General features: G+C 38.4%; 1 long non-coding RNA gene and 1 pseudogene across 1 annotated transcript; one reads left to right on the plus strand and one right to left on the minus strand.

Annotated features, from left to right (window-relative positions):
• The first annotated feature begins 3,235 nt into the window (after positions 1 to 3,235).
• Positions 3,236 to 20,576, plus strand: LOC131322649 ((-)-germacrene D synthase-like; annotated as a pseudogene).
• LOC131323300 (uncharacterized) lies at positions 4,766 to 10,352 on the minus strand. Its single transcript, XR_009199148.1, has 2 exons — positions 10,060 to 10,352; positions 4,766 to 4,797 (listed from the first exon to the last, which is right to left on the minus strand). It is a non-coding gene; the product is annotated as an uncharacterized LOC131323300 (long non-coding RNA).
• Positions 20,577 to 24,537: the final 3,961 nt, after the last annotated feature.

Below are 24,537 nucleotides of genomic sequence, written 5' to 3' on the forward strand. Positions count from 1 at the left end.
GGATCGGCCGTCTAGTGGCCAAAGACAGCCCACCGGCGGCCGTCGGTACGAAATCCCTCCCCCCTTGTCGGTACATATAGCAACACGAAAATGCAAAAATAATACTAATAATAATAATTACTTAGTTTTTTTGAGATTTTTTTTAGAAACACAATCCTTATTGCTATTTTGAATCGATTAAGTAGTTTATAACAGGTAGTAATTGGTAAGATTTGTTAAAACAGGTAATGAAATACATAGTAACTAATACTAATCAAGATTCATATCATGTATACTAATACTATATATATTATATATACCTTTATAATAGGGAATTGATTTTGTCACTACTCTTTGGGTTAATGTCACTCCCCTTCTTTCACAAAACAAATTATCTAATAAAGACACAAAGAGGAGTGGTATTAACAAAAAGAAGAGTGGCAAAATAACTTCTCTTATAATATACGTTGCATAGGTAGTATGTATAACTGATTTTGGGGCGGGACGGGAACGAGCATTTGGGGCGGGGATTATAAAAATCATACCCCAAGCAAGTATTCTTTAAACCCACCATACCCGTCACTATTGGAAAAAATTTGGGGTAAACCCCGCCTCCATATGAATGGGGCGGGGCGGGTATACATCGGATATGGGGCATTGTCATCCCTATAACTAAGGTTCATCGCATCAGTGAAATCTCGGTAGCTAGGAGCTTTAGAGTGCTCGTTGAAAGGTTTTAGAGTCAAAAATTCATTATGACCATTAAAGATAAAATGATAAAAAAAATATTATCTTTGCACTGATTAAACCGGATTGAAATATTGGAACGCTTAAATAATATTAAATAAATATAAGTTATTAAGTAAATAAAAGAGAAATAAGGGGTTGGGGTTTTTTCTGGGGGTATTTTCGGAAAGAGGGAGGTAGGGTCGGGGGGTGGGGATGACAATTTTTGAAACTCGTGTCATTTTTCATCGCTTATATCTTTCAATCTATAATATTTTTCATGAGTTTGAAAAACTTTGTATAATAGAACTAATCAAGAACTATCAAACAAGATCCATATTGCATATATTTTGAGATCCATATTGAAAGATATAAGTAATTGAAATTGGCACAGATATCAAAAATTGACATCCAATTTGGGACGGAGGGAGTATATTAAATGCAGAGTGTAGCAGAGATGTAGAGAGTGTTGGGTCCACCCAGTGGGCCTGTTTTTTGTTATTGGGCAGGTTAGGCCCTGTTGGGCTCTCTTTTGTATTCTCATTTGTATAGCGTGTTCAAGAGAGAGAGAGAGAGAGAGAGAGAGAGATTGAGAGGAGTGTTCATTGTATTGAGAGGAGAGTGTGAGTGATCTTCACGCTAGAGGACCATTCCGAAGTCCTTCCGGTATGATCTGTTAATCGTGCTTCCTTATGCAAGTTAGGCTCGAACCCAGCTGAACCAAAAGCTAGAGAAGTAACCTAACCGGAGATCTAAAGCCCCACACTTATTAATTGCTGTAACATTTGAATGCTATGTTGTTTACCAAACACGACTTAGTTAAAACTGCTCAAAAGAAGCGGCGAATTTATGTATGATATTGATAGTTTCCTAACATTTTATTGATGCTATAACGACTAGGTGTAGATGCTAGTTTGCATGGTTATTTGACTAGCATGTCTAAACGAAACATACTTGCAAATGTGCTAAAGTCAACAAAATGACGGATTTTGGGACAAGTTATTCCTCTTACATACAACTAGGGGTGTTCATGGTCTGGATTGGATCGGACTTCTAGAAATCCAAGGATCGAAGTGCTAGTCACGATTTTTACAAAATGAAATTCGTGTTTGGACCAAAAGTTCTATGATCTGGTTCCAATCCAATCCATGAAGCGCGGATCGGTTACGATTTTATCCCCGGACTACGTTACATAAGCAAGCAAAAATAAACACTTCACAAAAAAAGATCTTCCATCAAAGCACAATAAAGTATTTAGCAAAATGCAATCAGTCCTAAATTTTCGAATTGGGGGATGGTGTCATGCAGTGGTGTGGATTTTAACAAAAAAGTATTTAACAAAACGAGCTCTTGTTCGCCTTAGGGTTTTCTTGTGCTGAATTGTTTGTAATATGAGCTTTGAGGCCCATAGGGTGCAAGCTTTAGCCCAATAGGTGTGGGCGCTATCCCAAGAGTTAGGTTGGACTATGTTGTCTATGGGTTGATCTCCGGCTTGGAAATGCGCAGCACGGTATTGTGAATTTCACTGCACAGCACCAACTCAAAGTCCTAAATTTTCACCTCTGGATTAGGAAGTTCAGGAAGGCTCATAAGTGATGTAATTTGATTACCGGCAACGATAAACCTGGAAGCATTTTAATTAGCAAAAATAAAAAAAGAAGAACAAAGCATCTCAATACCTTCCCACATCACGTGTGAATGAAGATAACGGATACACACCTGTAGGGCTCTGCAGTTCTCAAGTGGTTCAAATCCAGGCCCTTAAGCTCAAATCTACCTTACATCACAATATAGTGTGTGTGTACGTGTGTGTGTTTATTTATTTATTTATTTATTTATTTATTATTTATTTATTTATTTATTTATTATTTATAAAAATAAATATCTTACGGTTCAGTTCGGTTAATCCAAGGTTTCGTAATAAAAATTCATGGACCGAACCGCGAGTCACGGTTCTCTAATTTTTCAATTCGTGCTCAGACCATTAAATGCACAAAAAAATCCAAAAGGAACGGATTGGTTCAGTCTAGACCGGTTTCACGATTCATCGGATTTTTTGCACAGCCCTACATACAATATCTAAAAGTCTTTTAGAGGAAACAATTTGTCTAAAGTCCTCAAGTTATATGTCAACTTTTTAGGGAAAACCTCAAGAGGATCGTCCGAACTCTGCTTTGTTTCTGTTTCTAAAATGTTTTCCGTTTTTGTTTCTCTCTCCGAATGATTGACTCCCTGTTAACTGTAATTCTGTTTTTTGAGTCTTGTTTGACATATGATTGTCAATGGTTTGGGTGTCAACATAGTTAGAATAATTTTAATCTTTGTAACAATTTTAAAGATTAATAAAATTTCCTGCTGCCTTTCAAAAAAAAGTTTTTAGGGACCTAACCTAATAATGAACCAGTACTCCGATAGGCTTTGAATTCGCAAACAAATTGCTGGCCGGCCATCATTAAGAGAGGCCCAAGTTGTGCGCAAGGCTCAAACCACTGGCTAGTACTCGATTTATAAATAGCAAGGAATTAACAAACATTTTAGTTAGGCTACCGTATATTTCTCTCACTTGAAAAACACTTCATAAATTGCGAGCCCAAGAGCTTTTTTCTCTAATCTCATGCATCAGCCAGGGAGTGAAAGGAAAGACTAAAGAGTGTTCTTTAATTTGTTGTTGTTTAGTCCCTCTTCTCTTAACATTCATTGCCACCAAACAGCCCATACCCATCCAAGAAAAATGGAAATGACTACTAGTCCAACTCTGTCATTAACCCAGAGTAGTGTACCCGAGGTCACACAACGTCGCTCTGCAAATTACCATCCTAGCATTTGGGGAGATCGTTTCCTTGCCTACGGTTCTACTATCACGGTAAAATTGCTTCAGGTTTTATTAAATCATGCATATAGCTGTACAAAATACACGAATAGTTATTTCAGCCTTTTAATGTGGTCAACTAAAATGCAGTAAATATATTTTTGCGGATTTTTTTTAAATGTTTCTTATATTTTTGTTTGATGTAGGAAATTAAGAAAAATCTATTTCTCCTTCATTATTCTTTTAACTCATGACAAGTGTAAGATCAAAACGGGCTTCTAACACGGTAGTTTTCTCTTCTGGAGGGCCTGTCCTCTCTTTAGAATTCTGCTCTGCCTTGGTTGGTATCTTGCCAAGTGGGCTTCTTGCTTGGATTTGGAGTGACATATGATTATCTTGATTCTAGAGGTTAGGTGCATGGCAACATAGTTGGGATGTTTGAGTACTATATTCCTGGCACCCTTTGACGTAACGTGTTTGTAATACCCGTCCCGGATATTTAATATTTTAAACTCATATTTTAATTGAATTATGTGTTTACAAGGTTAATTATTATTTGATGGGAATTTAACTAAATGCTATTGGTCGGTTGCATAAGTGGATGGGTGGTGTGGTTACACCACATAATTTTTCAAAATGAGATATTTCTTAAATATCTCATTCCTCCCCCTTTCCCTGATATTTTTCGTGGAGAGAGAGAGAGAGAGAGAGAGAGAGAGAGAGAGAGAGAGAGACGCTGGGAGAAAGAAGAGGAGAAGGAGAAGAAGAGAAGAAAAGAAGAAGAGAAGAGAAGAGGATTTGCTTGTGGATGATCATTCTTTCTTAGAATTGAAGTCCTAACATGGTAATTCATGTTTTTTTGTATTTGATTTCATATTTAATTTGTTGAGTTCATATGTTTGGGGGTTGAAATCGTGCCTAGAATAGATGGGCTTGGGTTAATTTGGATGTGGGTTGGAGTTCTTGGAGAAATTAAGAACCTAGTCTTAAATCCCTTGAATTTGGTGTTTAGAACTTGATTTGATTCGTGGGTTTTGATGTTCTTGAGTAGCTCTTTGTTATGTACGAGTTTGAGCATGATTTTGTGAAGTTTTAGTGGGTTTTAGATGAGATTTGAGTGGAGAAAAGGTTGGGAATCGGAGGATGAACAAACTGAATTTTCGCTGAAAACCCAGTCGGTACCCGTACCACTTTTTGGTGGTACCTGTACCGGCAGATTAGAATTGAAACATTTGGGTCGATTTTGGGTGGGTACCCGTACTGAGTTTTTGTGGTACCTGTACCTCTCGGGTAACTTTTCAGCAACTGTTGTGAAACTTCGGACGATCATATCTTTTTCATCCGAACTCCTTTTTGGGCAAATTATATATCGAAATTGATGTACTCAAAACGTACTTTCTAATGGTGGAGGTTTCATAACCCAATTCTAATCCTAAAAGAAGTTATGGTCAAAATATGGTGAAATGGTTATAAGTTTCCATATAGATTTTGGAGATTAAGTGCTACTCTAACTTTATGTATGCTTTGGTACACATATAGGTCTTTGAGATGGACATGTTTGTATTTGTTGGGTATTGTTTAATACCTAGTTAGCTCTACAACTCGATATTAAACATTCGTTTGAATGCCTTAGGGATGTTTGGTGACTTGGTTAACTTTTTGGCATGTGTTAGCTTGGTAAAATGTTATGAGGTGTTATCATATATTTGTTTGAGCATTTCAATGGAGTCGTATGCTAATATGGTTAGCTTGTGATTAGGTAGCGAGTTGGTCAAGTGGGAGGTGTCGAAACCGTAAGTTTGGCATACTCCAGTCGAAGCGAAGGTGAGTGTGTCTGATATGGTACTTCTCAATAAGATATTGTTGTGGTGATATGTGTATATCATGCTAATGGTATTTTAGCTTTCGATATGATTATCGTTATATAGATAATGCGGTGGAGGTGATTGTATATCAATGATATCATGCTAATCGAGGTTTAGCTATTGATATGGATATATATGGTCGAAATTGTATATCATGCTATATGTTGTTTTAGCTAATGGTATGCATGCTTGTTGTATGTTGATTGTACCCGCGAAAGGATTGTGGAGTGAGTCATGCCATGTCGTATGCCATTCCGTCTAATTAACGGAGGTTGGGAGCATGGTTTGCGGGACACAATGCCTTGGGTACATGGGAATGTGGCAGACGTGTCACTGCATGCTTGTGTGATTTACATTCATGCTGTCGTTAATTCAGTTATTGTTACGTGGCTGTTTATTGGATAATATTGCTATGTTTGGCGGATGTGGTGGTTATAACTAATATACTCATATGGGTATTGCAGTTATGTTGGTGGTGAATATTCTTATTGATATTCTTATGGGTATTGTGATATTTTATTGAGCATTACTATATCTCACACACTCTGGCTTTCCTTTTTGGTCTGCCAGGTAGCAGGTTCCTTAGAGTGGTTCCACTACCGGTCGACGTGTTGAGGTGTACTCGAGTATTAGCCTTGGGAGGTGTTGGTGGTCGAGCGTGCTGTAGGTAGTTATTGAAGGAATTGATTTTTATAAGTTGTAATTTAGTCATTGGTGAATATGTTGAAGTATAGAACTTAATAAGTATTGTAGTAGTGGTTATGGTTTTAGCTATGCAGGCTTGTGATTGGTTGATCGGTACGTTGACTCATTTCTGTTTTATTGTGAGAAGTCTTCCGCTAAGTTGTATTCTGATTGGTTGTAGAGTGTGGTGTGGTCTTTTGTGTGGAATGCCACGTGGCCGCGCCGACTCGGGCCCACTTTGGGTGTCGTTTGCGGGGCGGGGCGTGACAGCTTGGTATCAGAGCTAGTACGTTCTAGTCTCTGCGTTGAGAGTCGATTGGGGATTTTGGTAGTGGACCATAGGTTGTTGTTACTGTCAAGGAGGAGTTAGTGGGTGACTAATGTGAGAGTATTTAATACTTTGCACTATGTTTGTTGTTGGTGGTTTGAGTTGTTAAAGCAGGTTATTGATATGGCTCAGTTCAAGGAGCAACAAATGGTAATTATTCCATGGCAGATTGCGTTGGCACTGGTGGTGTTTTATGTGGGTCATGTTATGTGTGTTAAAAGTAAAGGGACTGATGGCATTATGGAGGGTATATGCTTATGCGTGTCAAGGAACTCAAGCTTTGCCGGATATCGTGATAGGTATTTTCAATATTGAATGTTGTCAGGTGTAGGTAACGGTAGATGTGGTGTTAAACTTATTTACTGTATTATCAATGGTTAGTGTGCACTTAGAGTAATTTTGTGCTTTTGTAAGATAAGGTTTATGTTGTAGTGAGATGGTTGTATTGTCATGTGGTATGACAACCTTGTTATGGTGTAAGTTGGCGGTGGAAATATTCTTGAGAGTTGGAAAGGTACGCGCTAGAGATGGTTCATTTTGAATTTGGAAGGTTAGTGTCAAAGTTGTAGGAATTTTGGTGAATTTTGGGAGATATGGAAAAAAAGGGGTGTGTGTGTGTGTGTTTTTATGGAAGTGGCATGGCTTCATTGGTGTGTGATTGGGTACGTGTATGATTTGTGCATGCTAAGAAGATGATAAGAAAGTTTAAAATGATTGTTATCCGTTCATGGTGTGGAAAGTGTTAAATGTTGTAAAAATTGAAAACTTTGAAATGTGTTAAACGTGTGTAAAGAATGTTAAACTTTCAAAATAAAGTGGATAACTTGAGTATGTACACATCTAGTGTGGTAATATTCTGGGCATAGCGCCTAAAGAAATGTTGTGGGGATGTGAATACTTTCGTTTAGTTGAAAGGTTCAAATACGGTTTGATATTCTTATGGATGATTGTTTTGTGTGGCGTTGAGTTTGGAGTATTCGATAATGTTATAATATTACTTTTGGGGACTCGAATAAGTAGTGAATATGTATCTAACCCTTTTTTCTACGAATGTTTGTGTATGCTTAAATGGCCTGTACAGTATTTGTAGTTATGGTGTGAGATATATTATTTAAAAGTTAAAGGCACGTACGGAAGGGTTTTGTATTCTTTGAAAAATGTTAGAAACTACACTTGATAGTCGTAGAAAATAAATCCATATTTGGTGTTTGAAAGGAGCGAAATGAATATATGTAAATGTGAATAGTAGTTTAGTGTTACGTGAAGATGGTTTTATTGGTTCTATATGAACTAGTATATGATTGTGGATATCTTTGGGGAGATAGGTGTTGGTGAGTATTTTTATGTCTTATTTCATGTACAGATGAGTTGGAAAACTTTAGTGAGTTAGTTGTCAAATGTAGCGTTAATGGATGAGATGAGAAAATTTGGGGTATTAGTTGTTGGAGGTGGAGTAGGTAGGGGCGATAGTGTGTTTAATGGTTGAATTTGTGAGTTGAGAATCGCATGTTGGGCGAATGAGATCAAACAGAAGGGGAAATCAGCTACAAATGGTAACTGTGAATGTTTGGATACCACAAGGGTGAGCTATGGTTGGGATTGTTCAGTTAACGAGTTGAAATGATACAAGTCTGGGGAAATACAAATCAGGTCGGGATTGAATTGTGTTGAGAGAATGGACAATGCCTATAAGCAGTTGCAGTGGTCAGATGGGAAATGGGTTAACTTCCCGAAAGTGAAACTGGGGCAGAGTGTTGGTGTTCTTGAAAACCATTCGGAGAGAATGGAACAGGTATAACTTTATTGTTGTTTAATTTGATAACATGTTCATGCATTATGGCTTCGTGTCAAGGTCAGTCCAGTCGACTGGAGTATCAGTGGTGTTACGATGAAATAGGCAACGTGCCTATCAAATCACGACACGTCTTGCATATTGTCATATTCGCATGCCATCAATGATACATATGTTGTGGACTAACCTTGTTTTGAAGGGACACGTTACAACAGAACTGAGTTTGGATTTCTGGAACAGAATTCGGGGGTGGTACTAAGTTGATAATGAGACGTGGAATGGTGTTGGGATCTGTATTTTGATGGAATGATGGAAAGGGCGTTGGGGTTTATGAGGGAATGCATAGAGGAAGTAGATTAAGGGAAGCACAGGTGATTGTTAAGGTCAGATGTGAAATTTTAAGTGATAATTGAGCTACGATGGTAGTAAGTTTTGTGATGAGTTGAAGGTTAGGAAGATTGGGTGGGTTGTTGATTCATGTTAGTATGCGTTGGGATGGATTGTATACTAGTATATACGAATTTCTTGAGGTGTTGTTTGTGTGAGATGGATGTGCTTGTTTGGTGTACCTAAGTGATAAAATGGTTAGTGAGGAATGATCATATAATATACATATAATATTGTTTCAAAATTGATGTTTGTTGGTGTATCAAGTAGTGTGATTATACTAATTGATAGTGTGAGGTTAAAACTTAGTTCTCTTAAAAAGGTCATACTCTTGTTTTGGGAGTGCGTGGTGGTATGGGGATCATGATAGTTTATTGAGTTGGTACTGATGATGAGATCAAATTTTATAAAGAAAACTGTTGAGATTGCGTTATATTGTTTTTAACGAGAGTTGATATAAAACAAAGGGGGTTTTGATTAGGAGGTGAAGCCAAGGGAGAGTGGGTTACGATGGTGTATTTGAACGAGTAGCTAATTTATGGTTTCGTGTGCTGTATATATCAAGATGTTGTGAGGTTGTGTAGTTCAGCGGTTTATTCATTCCTGGTGGTGTTGTTGCTAGGCTTAGTCATGTGGCAGGGTTGCTTTGAATAATCTAATAGTTGTGGTTGTCGTTGGTGTGGGGTGGGTGGTTCTAATTTCGGGGACGAAATTTTCTAAGGGGGGGAGAGTTGTAATACCCGTCCCGGATATTTAGTATTTTAAACTCATATTTTAATTGAATTATGTGTTTACAAGGTTAATTATTATTTGATGGGAATTTAACTAAATGCTATTGGTCGGTTGCATAAGTGGATGGGTGGTGTGGTTACACCACATAATTTTTCAAAATGAGATATTTCTTAAATATCTCATTCCTCCCCCTTTCCCTGATATTTTTCGTGGAGAGAGAGAGAGAGAGAGAGAGAGAGAGAGAGACGCTGGGAGAAAGAAGAGGAGAAGGAGAAGAAGAGAAGAGAAGAGGATTTGCTTGTGGATGATCATTCTTTCTTAGAATTGAAGTCCTAACATGGTAATTCATGTTTTTTTGTATTTGATTTCATATTTAATTTGTTGAGTTCATATGTTTGGGGGTTGAAATCGTGCCTAGAATAGATGGGCTTGGGTTAATTTGGATGTGGGTTGGAGTTCTTGGAGAAATTAAGAACCTAGTCTTAAATCCCTTGAATTTGGTGTTTAGAACTTGATTTGATTCGTGGGTTTTGATGTTCTTGAGTAGCTCTTTGTTATGTACGAGTTTGAGCATGATTTTGTGAAGTTTTAGTGGGTTTTAGATGAGATTTGAGTGGAGAAAAGGTTGGGAATCGGAGGATGAACAAACTGAATTTTCGCTGAAAACCCAGTCGGTACCCGTACCACTTTTTGGTGGTACCTGTACCGGCAGATTAGAATTGAAACATTTGGGTCGATTTTGGGTGGGTACCCGTACTGAGTTTTTGTGGTACCTGTACCTCTCGGGTAACTTTTCAGCAACTGTTGTGAAACTTCGGACGATCATATCTTTTTCATCCGAACTCCTTTTTGGGCAAATTATATATCGAAATTGATGTACTCAAAACGTACTTTCTAATGGTGGAGGTTTCATAACCCAATTCTAATCCTAAAAGAAGTTATGGTCAAAATATGGTGAAATGGTTATAAGTTTCCATATAGATTTTGGAGATTAAGTGCTACTCTAACTTTATGTATGCTTTGGTACACATATAGGTCTTTGAGATGGACATGTTTGTATTTTTTGGGTATTGTTTAATACCTAGTTAGCTCTACAACTCGATATTAAACATTCGTTTGAATGCCTTAGGGATGTTTGGTGACTTGGTTAACTTTTTGGCATGTGTTAGCTCGGTAAAATGTTTTGAGGTGTTATCATATATTTGTTTGAGCATTTCAATGGAGTCGTATGCTAATATGGTTAGCTTGTGATTAGGTAGCGAGTTGGTCAAGTGGGAGGTGTCGAAACCGTAAGTTTGGCATACTCCAGTCGAAGCGAAGGTGAGTGTGTCTGATATGGTACTTCTCAATAAGATATTGTTGTGGTGATATGTGTATATCATGCTAATGGTATTTTAGCTTTCGATATGATTATCGTTATATAGATAATGCGGTGGAGGTGATTGTATATCAATGATATCATGCTAATCGAGGTTTAGCTATTGATATGGATATATATGGTCGAAATTGTATATCATGCTATATGTTGTTTTAGCTAATGGTATGCATGCTTGTTGTATGTTGATTGTACCCGCGAAAGGATTGTGGAGTGAGTCATGCCATGTCGTATGCCATTCCGTCTAATTAACGGAGGTTGGGAGCATGGTTTGCGGGACACAATGCCTTGGGTACATAGGAATGTGGCAGACGTGTCACTGCATGCTTGTGTGATTTACATTCATGCTGTCGTTAATTCAGTTATTGTTACGTGGCTGTTTATTGGATAATATTGCTATGTTTGGCGGATGTGGTGGTTATAACTAATATACTCATATGGGTATTGCAGTTATGTTGGTGGTGAATATTCTTATTGATATTCTTATGGGTATTGTGATATTTTATTGAGCATTACTATATCTCACACACTCTGGCTTTCCTTTTTGGTCTGCCAGGTAGCAGGTTCCTTAGAGTGGTTCCACTACCGGTCGACGTGTTGAGGTGTACTCGAGTATTAGCCTTGGGAGGTGTTGGTGGTCGAGCGTGCTGTAGGTAGTTATTGAAGGAATTGATTTTTATAAGTTGTAATTTAGTCATTGGTGAATATGTTGAAGTATAGAACTTAATAAGTATTGTAGTAGTGGTTATGGTTTTAGCTATGCAGGCTTGTGATTGGTTGATCGGTACGTTGACTCATTTCTGTTTTATTGTGAGAAGTCTTCCGCTAAGTTGTATTCTGATTGGTTGTAGAGTGTGGTGTGGTCTTTTGTGTGGAATGCCACGTGGCCGCGCCGACTCGGGCCCACTTTGGGTGTCGTTTGCGGGGCGGGGCGTGACAGTGTTACACAGACCAATCACATGAACTACGTGGAAATTATTAAGCTATGTGGTTATTGTCATATTAGACATTATATTCACTAGTACATCAGGTAGTACCAAATGAGCTTATTTTAAGTTGTGTGGCTTTTGCAGGAAATGGAGGTTAAAATGGAGCAAAGAATTGAGAAGCTCAAAGAAAAAGTGAGAGAGATGATCGCGGCGAGAGCTAATAAATCTTCACAAAGCTGAACTTGATTGATGCGATTCAACGCCTAGGTGTGGCCTACCATTTCAAAACCGAGATTGAGACTGTATTACAGGACATCTATGAAACCTATTATGAAATGGCCGATGATGAAGATCTTTACACTGTGGCTCTCTCATTTCGGCTACTTAGACAACATGGACATCCCATTTCCTGTGGTAAAGTCACTTTGTCTTGTGGGTATTGGTTTAAATACTCTAGCAACATCTCTATTAAATTTTCTCGATTACTACCGCAACCTTAGTTTGGATGGCAGAAACATTGGGATAGAATGAGAATGTGATGATATATTCCTAATATTTTTATGTTCACTTGACCACTCACTGGCTTAAGTATTTTTTTATTTTGCCCAAGTTTAGCATTTGACCCTTCCCAATTCGGAAAAAATTTAACTAAAACCCTCTCCCTTATCACTATTTTTGTGTCGCTCATATATACTTTGAAGCGCATATGAATCTATGATCATGTCATTTCTTCTTTTATTTCACACGGTTCATCACGCCTCAAATCATGTAAAATAGATGTGTTCAATAAATACAAGGACAACAAAGGAAAATTTCAAGAATCCGTAGCTGGTGATGTAAGAGGAATGCTATGCCTGTTCGAAGCTACACATCTAAGGGTGCATGGAGAAGATATATTAGACGAAGCACTGACTTTTACCACCACTCACCTCAACTCTGCACTTCCAAACTTAAGCAAGAATCCTCTTGCAGCACAAGTAGTTCATGCTCTGAATCAACCCATCCACAAGGGCTTGACAAGGCTTGAGGCACGATGTTACTTCTTGTTCTACGAACAAGATGATTCCCACAATAAAACTCTACTGGATTTTGCAAAATTGGACTTCAACCTCTTGCAGAAGTTGTACCAGAGGGAGCTACGCGAAATCACAAGGTGCATGATCGACTTCATTAATCGAGTCGAATTGCAGTGGTCTTACAAGTATGACATACTGATTTAGTTTCATGGTACTTTCATCTTTGTTTTTGCTTTTTCAGGTGGTGGAAAGATTTAGACTTTGCAAATAAACTACCTTTTGCAAGGGATAGATTGGTGGAGTGCTACTTTTGGATGATGGGTGTGTGCTTTGAGCCTTAATATTACTTTGCTAGGAAGCTTCTAACTAAAGTGATTATCTTGGCTTCAATTATGGACGATATTTATGATATCTATGGAAACTTGGAAGAACTTGTGCTCTTCACGGATGCAATTGAGAGGTTTCATTCTTTCCCTTCTTGATCTTAATTTAGATTTCATCTAATGCAAGACTAGTCATTCAAAGTGGCAACTTGATTTGCAGGTGGGAAATGAGAGCATTGGACCAACTACCGGCCTACATGAAACTATTTTATCAAGCCCTTTTAGATGTTTACAATGAGATTGACGATGATTTGACCAGACGGAGTTCCAGAGTGTCTGAGACAAACCCGCAAAGTTTGACCTTTTAAGCAACTGTAGTGCGCCCCAGGCGCATTTTGATGCTCCCCAGGCGCACACCATTGCGCCCCGAGCGCATTCTTAAAATTTTATGACAAGCGAAATTTGCTGGCTAGATATGGACAAACCCGAAATCTGATTTGCGCGTGGTTTGGACCATTGAAAAGCTTGTTAAATATATTTTCTAACCAAATTAGTTTTGATCCAAAATCATTCTTACATTAAAAGAAATGACCATTTCACCCTTAGTGGGTCGAAAACAAATTCTTTTGATAAAACGCTCGTATCCCACTCATTTTAAATCGTATCAAGACCAATTGTATATTGACAAATAGGATTTTTAAAATACTAAAATGTAATGAAAACTTAAAACGAAGGTAGTGAAGTTCTATTTATGAAAAGTTGGTTGAAAGCAGATCGATTCAAAAGATCATCGGAGCCACTAAGGCTAAAACTCATTTGCAGGACTTCTACACATTCTAAGTTCCATTTGGCAATCACATGCACAGTTCTAGATCATAGGGCTTTTTATATACACAACCCATGTAACATATGGTCATCAATCAAGCAAAATACACATCCATGTAATCTTTCACGAACACCACCAAATTCCCCTTTTCTCTGTCCTTTTTTCTTTTATGCCGATAAGTTAAGTGACTGGAGAAACAGAGTAAGAAATCTTGAAACTGGGGGTTCTAATCACACTTGGCCAACTTGTGCTATGCACACATTGGCACTACTAAAATCTTATTTATAGGTGTTACTGGAGAAAAAAGGAAGAAACTAATAGGCTTAACGATTTTTCGAGTATAACTAAAGTTCGGGCAAACTCTGACACGAAGATTACTAATGCTAAAATGCTGACAAAAGATTTAGGTAGCCGATGGTGAGGTCACAACTTCATTTTCTTGTTTCGCAATCGCACACCATTAACATGCCGCTACCGGAACTCCTAATATGGTACCTTATTGGTTCAGAAGATTTTTGTAACGGTCTCCTTTCTACCCACTTTTCATGAACTAAAGCTTAACATTTTTATGGTTGCATTCTAATATCTTGTAGTACTTTGAAAACCCTATTTATCAATATATAATAGGTCTTGATCGAATTTAAAATGAGGGAGTTGTGAGCATTTCATTGAAATGAATTATTTTTTGACCCACTGAGGGTAAAATGATCAATTTTTTTTTATGTTCAAATCATTTTCGATCTTAACTACTTGGGTTAGAAAGTAGATTGGACAAGCTTTTTAACAGTTCAAACCACACGCAAATCGGATTTCTAAAGTGTCCGGGACTAAAGCGCAAAGTTGGACCTTTTAACCAGCTTTTGTGCGCCCAGGCGCATTTTGATGCTACCTAGGCGCCTTCCATTGCGCCCCGGGCGTATCCTTAAAATTTTCTGACAAGCAAACTTTTGCAGGCTTGGCACACACACACCCGAAATGCGAATTTCGTGTGGTTTGGACTGTTGAAATCCTTGTTAAATCTACTTTCTAATTGAAGTAGTTTTGATAAAAAAAAAAATCATTTAAATTACCATTTTACACTTAGTGGGTCCGGAAAAAAAATTCTAGTAAAGGCTCGTATCCCCGTCATTTTAAATTGGATCAAGACCAATTGTATATTGACAAATAGAATTTTCAAAGTACTAAAAGATGATGAAAACCAACAACGAAATTAGTGAAATTTCATTTATGAAAATTTGGTTGAAAGCGAACCGGTTCAAAGATCATCGGTGCCACTAAGATAATTTGCAGGGCTTCTACACATTCTAAGTTCCATTCGGCAATAACATTCAAAGTTCTAGGAGGTCATAGGGCTTTTTATAACGCCACCCATTTAATTTTTTGTGGCCAGAAGTAATTTTTCACGGTTAGGAGTAATTCTCTGTGGCATTACTCTTGGCCGCAGAGAATTACTCCTAGCCGCGAAGAATTACTCTTAACTGCAAAGAATCATTCTTGGCCACGAGGAATTACTCTTGGCCTCGAAGAATTTCTCTTGGCCGCTAAGAATTACACTTGGCCGCGAATAATTACATTACTTGTGGCCATGATTAATTCTTCGCTGTCAAGTGTAATTGTTAGCGGCCAATAGTAATTCTTCGCGGCCAGAAGTAATTCTTTAAAGCCAACTGTAATTCTTAGCGGCCAAGAGTAATTCTTCGCGGCCAAGAGTAATTTCTCGCGGCCAAGTGTAATTCCTCGTGGCCAAGTGTAATTCTTTGCGGCCATGAGTAATTCCTCGTGGCCAGAAGTAATTCTCTGCCGCAAAGGGTAATTCCTCGGGGCCAAGGGTAATTCCTTGCATTCTAATACCTTGAAGTACTTTGAAAACCCTATTTATCAATACATAATAGGTCCTGATTTGATTTAAAATGAGGGAGTTGTGGGCGTTTTACGGAAATGAATTATTTTTTGATCCATTGAAGGTAAAATGGTCAAATATTTTTATGTATAAATCATTTTCAGTTGAAACCACGTGCAAATCAAATTTTAGGAGTGTCTATGATAAACATGCAAAGTTGGACCTTTTATGCAGCTTCTGTTTGCCCAGACACATTTCGATGATCCCCAGGCGCATTTTTAAAATTTTATGAGAAAGCGAAATTTTGACGACTTTGCACGGACACACCCGAAATCCGAATTGCTCGTGGTTTGGACCGTGGAAAACCTTGTTACAACTTTCTAATTGAAGTACTTCTGATAAAAAATCATTTGTACATCAAACTAAATTAACATTTTATCTTTAGTGGGTCTGAAAAAAAAATATTTCGGGAAAAGGCTCGTTTCCCCCTCATTTTAAATTGGATCAAGACTAATTGTATATTAACAAATAGAATTTTCAAAATACTAAAATATTATGAAAACAAACAACAAAATTAGTGTAGTTTAATTTATGAAAATTTGGTTGAAAGCGGACCGGTTCAAAGATCATCAGCACCACTAAGGTCATTTGCGGGGTTTCTAAATATTCTTAATTAAGTTCCATTCGGCAATAATATTCATAGTTCTACGAGGTCATAGATTTTTATATACACCACCCATGTAATTTTTTTGCGGCTAAAAGTAATTCTTCGCCGCCAGGAGTAATTATTTGCGGCATTACTCTTGGTTACAAGGAGTTACTCTTAGCCGCAGGAATTATACTTGGCCGCGAATAATTACTCATGGCCGCTAAGAATTACACTTAGCCGAAAAGAATTACACTTGGACGCTAAAAATTACACTTGGCCGCAAAGAATTACTCCTGGCAACAAGTATTAGTCGCGGCCAGAAGTAATTATTAGTGGCCAAGTCTAATTATTAGCGGCCAAGAGTAATTCTTAGCGGCCAATAGTAATTTTTCCCAGCCAAGTATAATTCTTCGCGGCCAAGTGTAATTATTAGCGTCCAAGAGTAATTCCTCGCGGCCAAGAGTAATTCTCTACGGCTAAGAGTAATTATCTGAAGCCAGGAGTAATTCTCTGTGGCCAAGAGTATTTCTTTGTGGCCTTGAGTAATGCTTTGCGGCCAGAGGAATAATTTTTTGAGGCCAGAAGTAATTCTTAGCGGCCAGGAGGACTGGAGAAACAGGGTGAGAAATCTTGGAACTGGGGTTCTAAACAAACATAAGGCCAACTTCTTGTTGTCCACACTGTGGCACTAAAAAATCTTATTCATAGGTCTTACCGGTTAAAGGAGGAAGAAACTAACAGGTTTAACGATTTTTCGGGTATAACTAAAGTTCGTGCAAACATTGCCACGAAGATTACTAATGTTAAATACGACACAAGATTTAGGTAGTCGATGGCGAGGTCACAACTTCATTTTCTTGTTTGCAATCACACACCATTAACACGCCCCTAACGGAACTCCTAATACGGCGTATACCTTATTGGCTCGGAAGATTTTTGTAACGGTCTATTTTTTCACCCACTTTTCACGAACTAAAGCTAAACATGTATATGTTTGCCTTATAATATCTTGGAGTACTTTGAATATTATTTTTTGACCCAGTGAAGGTAAAATGGTCAAATTTTTTTTATGCATAAATCACTTTCTGTCCAAATTACGAAGGATAGAAAGTAGATTGGACAAGCTTTTTAATGGCCCAAACCACGTGCAAATCGGATTTTCAGAGTATCCGGGACAAACGCGCAAAGTTGGACTTTTTAGCAGCTTTTGTGCGCCAAGGCGCATTTGGATGCTCCCCCGGCGCACTCCATTGCGCTCCGGGCGCATCCTTCAAATTTTACGACAAGCAAACTTTTGCAGGCTTGGCAAGGACACACCTGAAATCTGATTTGTGCGTGGTTTGGACCGTTTAAAAACTTGTCCAATCTACTTTCTAACTGAAGTAGTTTTGATAAAAAAATCACTTGAACATCAAATGAAATTACCATTTTACCCTTAGTGGGTCGGGAAAAAAATTTATTTTCAGAAAAGGCTCGTATCCCCCTCATATTAAATTGGATCAAGACTAATGGTATATTGACAAATAGAATTTTCAAAGTACTAAAAGAAGATGAAAACCAACAAAAAAATTAGAGTAGTTTCATTTATGAAAAATTGGTTGAAAGCAAATCATTGGAGCCACTAAATTCATTTGCGGGGCTTCTACATATTCTAAGTTCCATTTGGCAATAATATTCATAGTTCTAGGAGGTCATAGGGCTTTTTATATATGCTACCCATGTAATTTTTTTGTAGCCAAGAGTAATTCTTCGCAACATTACTCTTGGCCAGCCACAAAGAATTACCCTTCGCCGCGAGTAATTACTCTTGGCCGTAGAGGATTACTATTGGCCGCAAAGAAATACTCATGGCCGCGAAGAATGACTCTTAGCCGCGAAGAATTACTCTTGGCCGCAAGAAATTACTCTTGGCCACTGAGAATTACTATTGGCCGGGAGGAACTATGCGGCCAAGTGTAATTCTCTGCGGCCAAGAGTAATTCCAGGCCAAGCATAATTCTTCGCGGCCAAGAGTAATTCCTCGCACCCAATAGTAATTCTTCGTGGCCAAGAGTAGTTCTCTGCGGCCAAGAGTAATTTCTTGCGGCCAAGTGTAATTGTTCGTGGCCCTCAATATCGCGGCTAATAATAATTCTTTGCATCCAGGTGTAATTCATTGTGGCCATGAGTAATTTTCTGCGGCCAAGAGTAATTTCTCGTGGTCAAGAGTATTTTATCGCGGCCCCGAGTAATTCTTCACGGCCAGGAGGACTGAAGAAACAGAGTGAGAAATCTTGGAACTGGGGTTCTCAACAAACATAAGGCCAACTTGTTGTGCACACTGTGGCACTACAATTTTTCGGGTATAACTATAGTTGGTGTAGACTTTGCCACGAAGATTACTAATGTGGTCCCGAGTAATTCTTCAAGGCCAGGAGAACTGAAGAAACAGAGTGAGAAATCTTGGAACTGGGGTTCTAAACAAACATAAGGCCAACTTGTTGTGCACACTGTGGCACTACAATTTTTCGGGTATAACTAAAGTTGGTGCAGACTTTGCCACGAAGATTACTAATGTTGAAATATGACAAGATTTAGGTGGTCGATGGCGAGGTCACAACTTCATTTTCTTGACTGCAATCGCACATCACTAACATGCCCCTTAAAGAACTCCTAATACAGTATACCTTACAGGCTCGGGAATTTTTTGTAACGGTCTTGTTTCTACCCACTTTTCATGAACTAAAGCAAAACATTTTTATGGTGGCATTTTAATATCTGTAGTACTTTGAAACCCCTATTTATTAATATATAATAAGTCTTGACTTGATTTAAAATGAGGGAGTTGCGAGCGTTTACCGAAATGAAATATTTTTTGATCCACTGAGTGTAAAATGGTCAAATATTTTTATGTATAAATCATCTTCGGTCCAAACTACTTGATTTAGAAAGTAGATTGGACAAGCTTTTTAACGGTCCAAACCACTTTCAAATCGGATTTTCGGAGTGTCCGGGACACACATGCAAAGTTGGACCATTTATGCAGCTTTTGTGTGCCTAGGCGCATTCTTATACTCCCTAGGCGCACTCTATTGAGCCTGCTTATAATTTTATGACAAGCACAACTTTGCAGACTTGGCACTAGCACACCCGAAATCCGATTTACGTGTGGTTTGGACTGTTAAAAAGCTTGTCCAATCAACTTTTGAACCGTAGTAGTTTCGATATTCGTACATCAAATGAAATGACCATTTTACCCTTAGAGGTTCAAAAAAAATTATTTTGGTAAAAGGCTCGTATCTCGCTCATTTTAAATCAAACCAACACCAATTGTATATTGACAAATAGGATTTCCGAAGTACTAAAATATGTTGAAAAAGAACAACGAAATTAGTGAAGTTTTATTTATGAAAGTTTGGTTGAAAGCAAACCGATTCGAAATCTACTCTAGAACCGAAGTGGTTTTGATCCAAAATCATTCGTACATCAAAAGAAATTACCAAGAAAGTTTGGGATACTCTAAAACATCTAATGTGGATATCGGCACAGGCTAGTGTACGGGGAGAATGGTCCTTCAAAAATTAGTTGAGTATCATGTAAATCGGTCTAGAACTATGAAAAAAACATCTATTTGTGATATCGATTAATAATTTCAAAAAAAAGGAATACACAAATAATGGTAAATAATTAAGAACATCAATCATTCATTAAGTTTAGGGACATTCTCCCACTAACTAAACTACACAGCGTCGATGGCACCACGGAGAGTGGCCGGTAGGAGTGAACGTAACGTTGTATGTTTTTCCTTTTCTTTGGAGTCTGTTTTGTCAGCAAAACTAAGAGCATATCATGGCTCTTACCGAGTACCAACCTCGCTTTGCCCCTCTCCAATTTCTACAATAGCTACAGCAAGCAAAACCATAAAAGCACGATTGCCCGTTATTTCATCGGCAAGATAGTGGTTTCTCACATAAATACTCATGATTGATTATATGTGTGGCCTCAGAGCGGCTGGAGAGATAAGTCCGGTTTATCGGAACACTCTTCATTGCAAAAAAAGAAGATTATATCTGTAATATGTTCTGTAATATATATTGACCAGCTAACTTCCTCTGCATTGATCTGGTTTTGGGTGTTTGGTGCAGGAATTCTATGGGATATACGGGCCGGGGTGGCAGTGTATCGCAGGGACAGATTTCAGCTCGTTCGTGACTCACTGTACGGATGTTTCATTCACTTCTGCATTGGAAACCTTGCTATTTTGCTCTTTTAGGGGCTCAGCAGGCCCAGAGGCTGAGGCAACCCAAAATTCTATCTTGGAGGCTGTGAAAGCATGAACTTTGTGTCCATTTTCCTTCTGTTGGTTTTCTGCTCTAGACTTGGAATTAATGAGAAAATCTCTTCATTGACAAAGTCTCTTAACTGTCACCTCATATTTTGCACACTTGTTCATTTGCTTGTTTCATCTGCTCGGATACGATTTGTCTTCTCTGGTGAACATTTTACTTTTGTCCTGTGAGTTAGAGAGGAGGAGAACCATGGTGACCAAATTGTGACTGAATTATCACCAAATTCATTTCAATCTTCAAACTTCAAATTCACTTCAACTGGGAAATGCTGTCCAAGCACACGAGGCAGATTCAGTGGATGGTCAGTGACCCGGGTTGGGAAATCTTGTAGGGAGGAGACAGGGATTGTAGTGCGGCACATGAGCCGTCGGGATCCTCGGGTCCGAACCCATTCAGTCACGAACTCAGAGACAACATTCCCATCACAATTATTAGACAAAACATAGCCGATGACGGTCTTTTTTATGTACGCCACCCATGGAACATATGGTCATCGATCAAGCAAAATACACATCTGGGTAATCTTTCACGAACACCACTTTTTCCCCTTTTCTCTTTCCTTTTTTTCTTTTAAGCCGATAAGTCAAGTGATTGGAGAAACAGAGCAAGAAATCTTGGAACTGGAGTTTTAAAATGGTCAAATCTTTTGATGTATAAATAATATTGGATCCATGCTTGGGTTACAAAGTAGATTGGACAAGCTTTTTAAAGGTTCAAAACACGCGCGAATCGGAGTTCCAAAGTGTCCGGGACAAATCCGCAAAGTTGGACCTGTTAAGCAACTGTAGTGCGCCCCAGGCGCATGTTGATGCTCCACAGGCGCACTCCATTGCGCCCCAGGCGCATCCTTAAAATTTTATCACAAACGAAATTCGCTGGCTTGACACGGACACACCCGAAATCTGATTTGCGAGTGGTTTGGACCATTGAAAAGCTTGTTAAATCTATTTTCTAACTGAATTAGTTTTGATCCAAAATCATTCGCGCAGCAAAGGAAATGACCATTTCACCCTTAGTGGGCCAAAAACAAATTATTTTGGTAAAACACTTGTATCCCCTCATTTTAAATCGCATCAAAACCAATTGTATATTGACAAATAGAATTTTCAAAATACTAAAATATAATTAAAACCAACAACAAAAGTAGTGAAGTTCTATTTATGCAAGATGGTTGAAAGCAAATCAATTCAAAAGATCATCAGAGCCACTAAGGCTAAAACTCATTTGTGGAACTTCTACACATTCTAAGTTTCATTCGGCAAACACACAGTTCTAGCTCATAGGACTTTTTATATACACTACCCATGTAACATGTGGTCATCAATCAAGCAAAATACACATCCATTTAATCTTTCACGAACACCACCAAATTCCCCTTTTCTCTGTCCTTTTTTTCTTTTGTACCGATAAGTCAAGTGACTGGAGAAATGGAGCAAGAAATCTTGGAACTGGAGTTTTAAAATGGTCTAATCTTTTGATGTATAAATAATATTGGATCCATGCTTGGGTTAGAAAGTAGATTGGACAAGCTTTTTAAAGGTTCAAACCACACGCGAATCGGAGTTTCAGAGCTTCCGGGACAAACCCGCAAAGTTTGACGTGTTAAGTAGCTGTAGTACGCACCAGGCGCATGTTGATGCTCCCCAGGCGCACTCCATTGCGCCCTGGGCGCGTCCTTAAAATTTTTTGACAAGCGAAATTTGCTGGCTTGACACAAACCCGAAATGTGATTTGCGCGTGGTTTGGACCGTTGAAAAACCTATTAAATCTATTTTCTAACCGAATTAGTTTTGATCCAAAATCATTCGTACAGCAAAAGAAATGACCATTTCACCCTTAGTGGGTAAAAACAAATTATTTTGGTAAAACACTCGTATCCCCCTCATTTTAAATCGTATCAAAATCAATTGTATATTGACAAATAGGATTTTCAAAATACTAAAATATAATAAAAACCAACAACGAAAGTAGTGAAGTTCTATTTATGCAAGATGGTTGAAAGCAAATCAATTCAAAAGATCATCGGAGCCACTAAGGCTAAAACTCATTTGCGGGACTTCTACACATTCTAAGTTCCATTCGGCAATCACATGCACAGTTCTAGCTCATATGGCTTTTTATATACACAACCCATGTAACATGTGGTCATCAATCAAGCAAAATACACATCCATATAATCTTTCACGAACACCACCTAATTCCCCTTTTCTCTGTCCTTTTTTTCTTTTATACCGATAAGTCAAGTGACTGGAGAAACGGAGCAAGAAATCTTGTGACTGGAGTTTTAAAATGGTCAAATCTTTTGATGTATAAGTAATATTGGATCCATGCTTGGGTTAGAAAATAGATTGGACACGCTTTTTAAAGGTTCAAACCACGCGCGAATCGGAGTTCCAGAGCGTCCGGGACAAACCAGCAAAGTTTGACGAGTTAAGCAGCTGTAGTGCGCCCCAGGCGCATGTTGATGCTCCCCAGGCGCACTCCATTGCAGCCCGGACGCATCCTTAAAATTTTTTGACAAGCGAAATTCGCTGGCTTGACACGGACACACCCGAAATGTGATGCTCCCCAGGCGCACTCAATTACCCACTTTTCATGAACTAAAGCTAAACAATTTTATTGTTGCATTCTAATATCTTGTAGTACTTTGAAAACCGTATTTATCAATATATAATAGGTCTTGATCTGATTTAAATGAAGGAGTTGCGAGCGGCTTATCGAAATGAATTATTTTTTGACCCACTGAGGGTAAAATGGTCAATTTTTTATGTGTAAATAATTTTCGGTCCAAACTACTTGGGTGAGAAAGTAGATTGGACATGTTTTTTAATAGTTCAAACCAAGCGCAAATTGGATTTCTCATGTTTTCAGGACAAACGCGCAAAGTTGAACCTTTTTAGCCGCTTTTGTGCGCCCGGCGCATTTTGATGCTACCTAGGCTCCTTCCATTGCGCCCTGGGCGTATCCTTAAAATTTTCCGACAAGCAAACTTTTGTGGGCTTGGCACGGACACACGCGAAATAATTCTTCATATATGCCACCCATTTAATTTTTCTAACCGAAGTAGTTTTGATCCAAAATAACTTGTACATCAAATGAAATTACCATTTTACCGTTAGTGGATTGGAAAAAAAAATTATTTTGAGAAAAGACTCGTATCCCCCTCATATTAAATTGGATCAAGACCAATTGTATATTGACAAATAGAATTTTCAAAGTACTAAAAGAGGATGAAAACCAACAACGAAATTGGTGAAGTTTCATTTATGAAAATTTGGTTGAAAGCGGACCGGTTCAAAGATCATCGGAGCCACTAAAGCCATTTGCGGGGCTTCTACACATTCTAAGTTCTATTCGGCAATAGCATTTATAGTTCTAGGAGGTCATAGGGCTTTTTATATACGCCGCCCAGGTAATTTTTAGCGGTCAGGAGTAATTCTTCGCAACATTACTCTTGGCCGCAGAAAATTACTCTTGGCCAGTCACAAAGAATTACTCTTGGCCGCAAAGAATTACTCTCGGTCGCGAAAAATTACTCATGGCCGCAAAGAAAGTTTTTTGGCCGCGAGAAATTACTCATGGCCACAGAAAATTACTATTGGCCGTTGAGAATTACTCTTGGCCGTAAGGAACTACGCAGCCAAGCGTAATTCTTCATGGCCAAGAGTAATTTTCCACGGCCAAGAGTAATTCCTCGCGCCCAGGAGTAATTCTTCGTGGCCAAGAGTAATTCTCTGCTGCCAAGAGTAATTTCTCGCGGCCAAGAGTATTTCTTCGCAGCCCTAAGTAATTCTTCGCGGCCATTTGTACATCAAAACAAATTACCATTTTACCCTTAGTGGGTCAGGAAAAGGCTCCTATCCCACTCATTTTAAATTAGATCAAGACCAATTGTATATTGACAAATAGTATTTTCAAAGTACTAAAAGACGATGAAAACCAACAACGA

Source organism: Rhododendron vialii, chromosome 4a (genome assembly GCF_030253575.1).
Source record: "Rhododendron vialii isolate Sample 1 chromosome 4a, ASM3025357v1".
Classification (NCBI taxonomy): domain Eukaryota; kingdom Viridiplantae; phylum Streptophyta; class Magnoliopsida; order Ericales; family Ericaceae; genus Rhododendron; species Rhododendron vialii.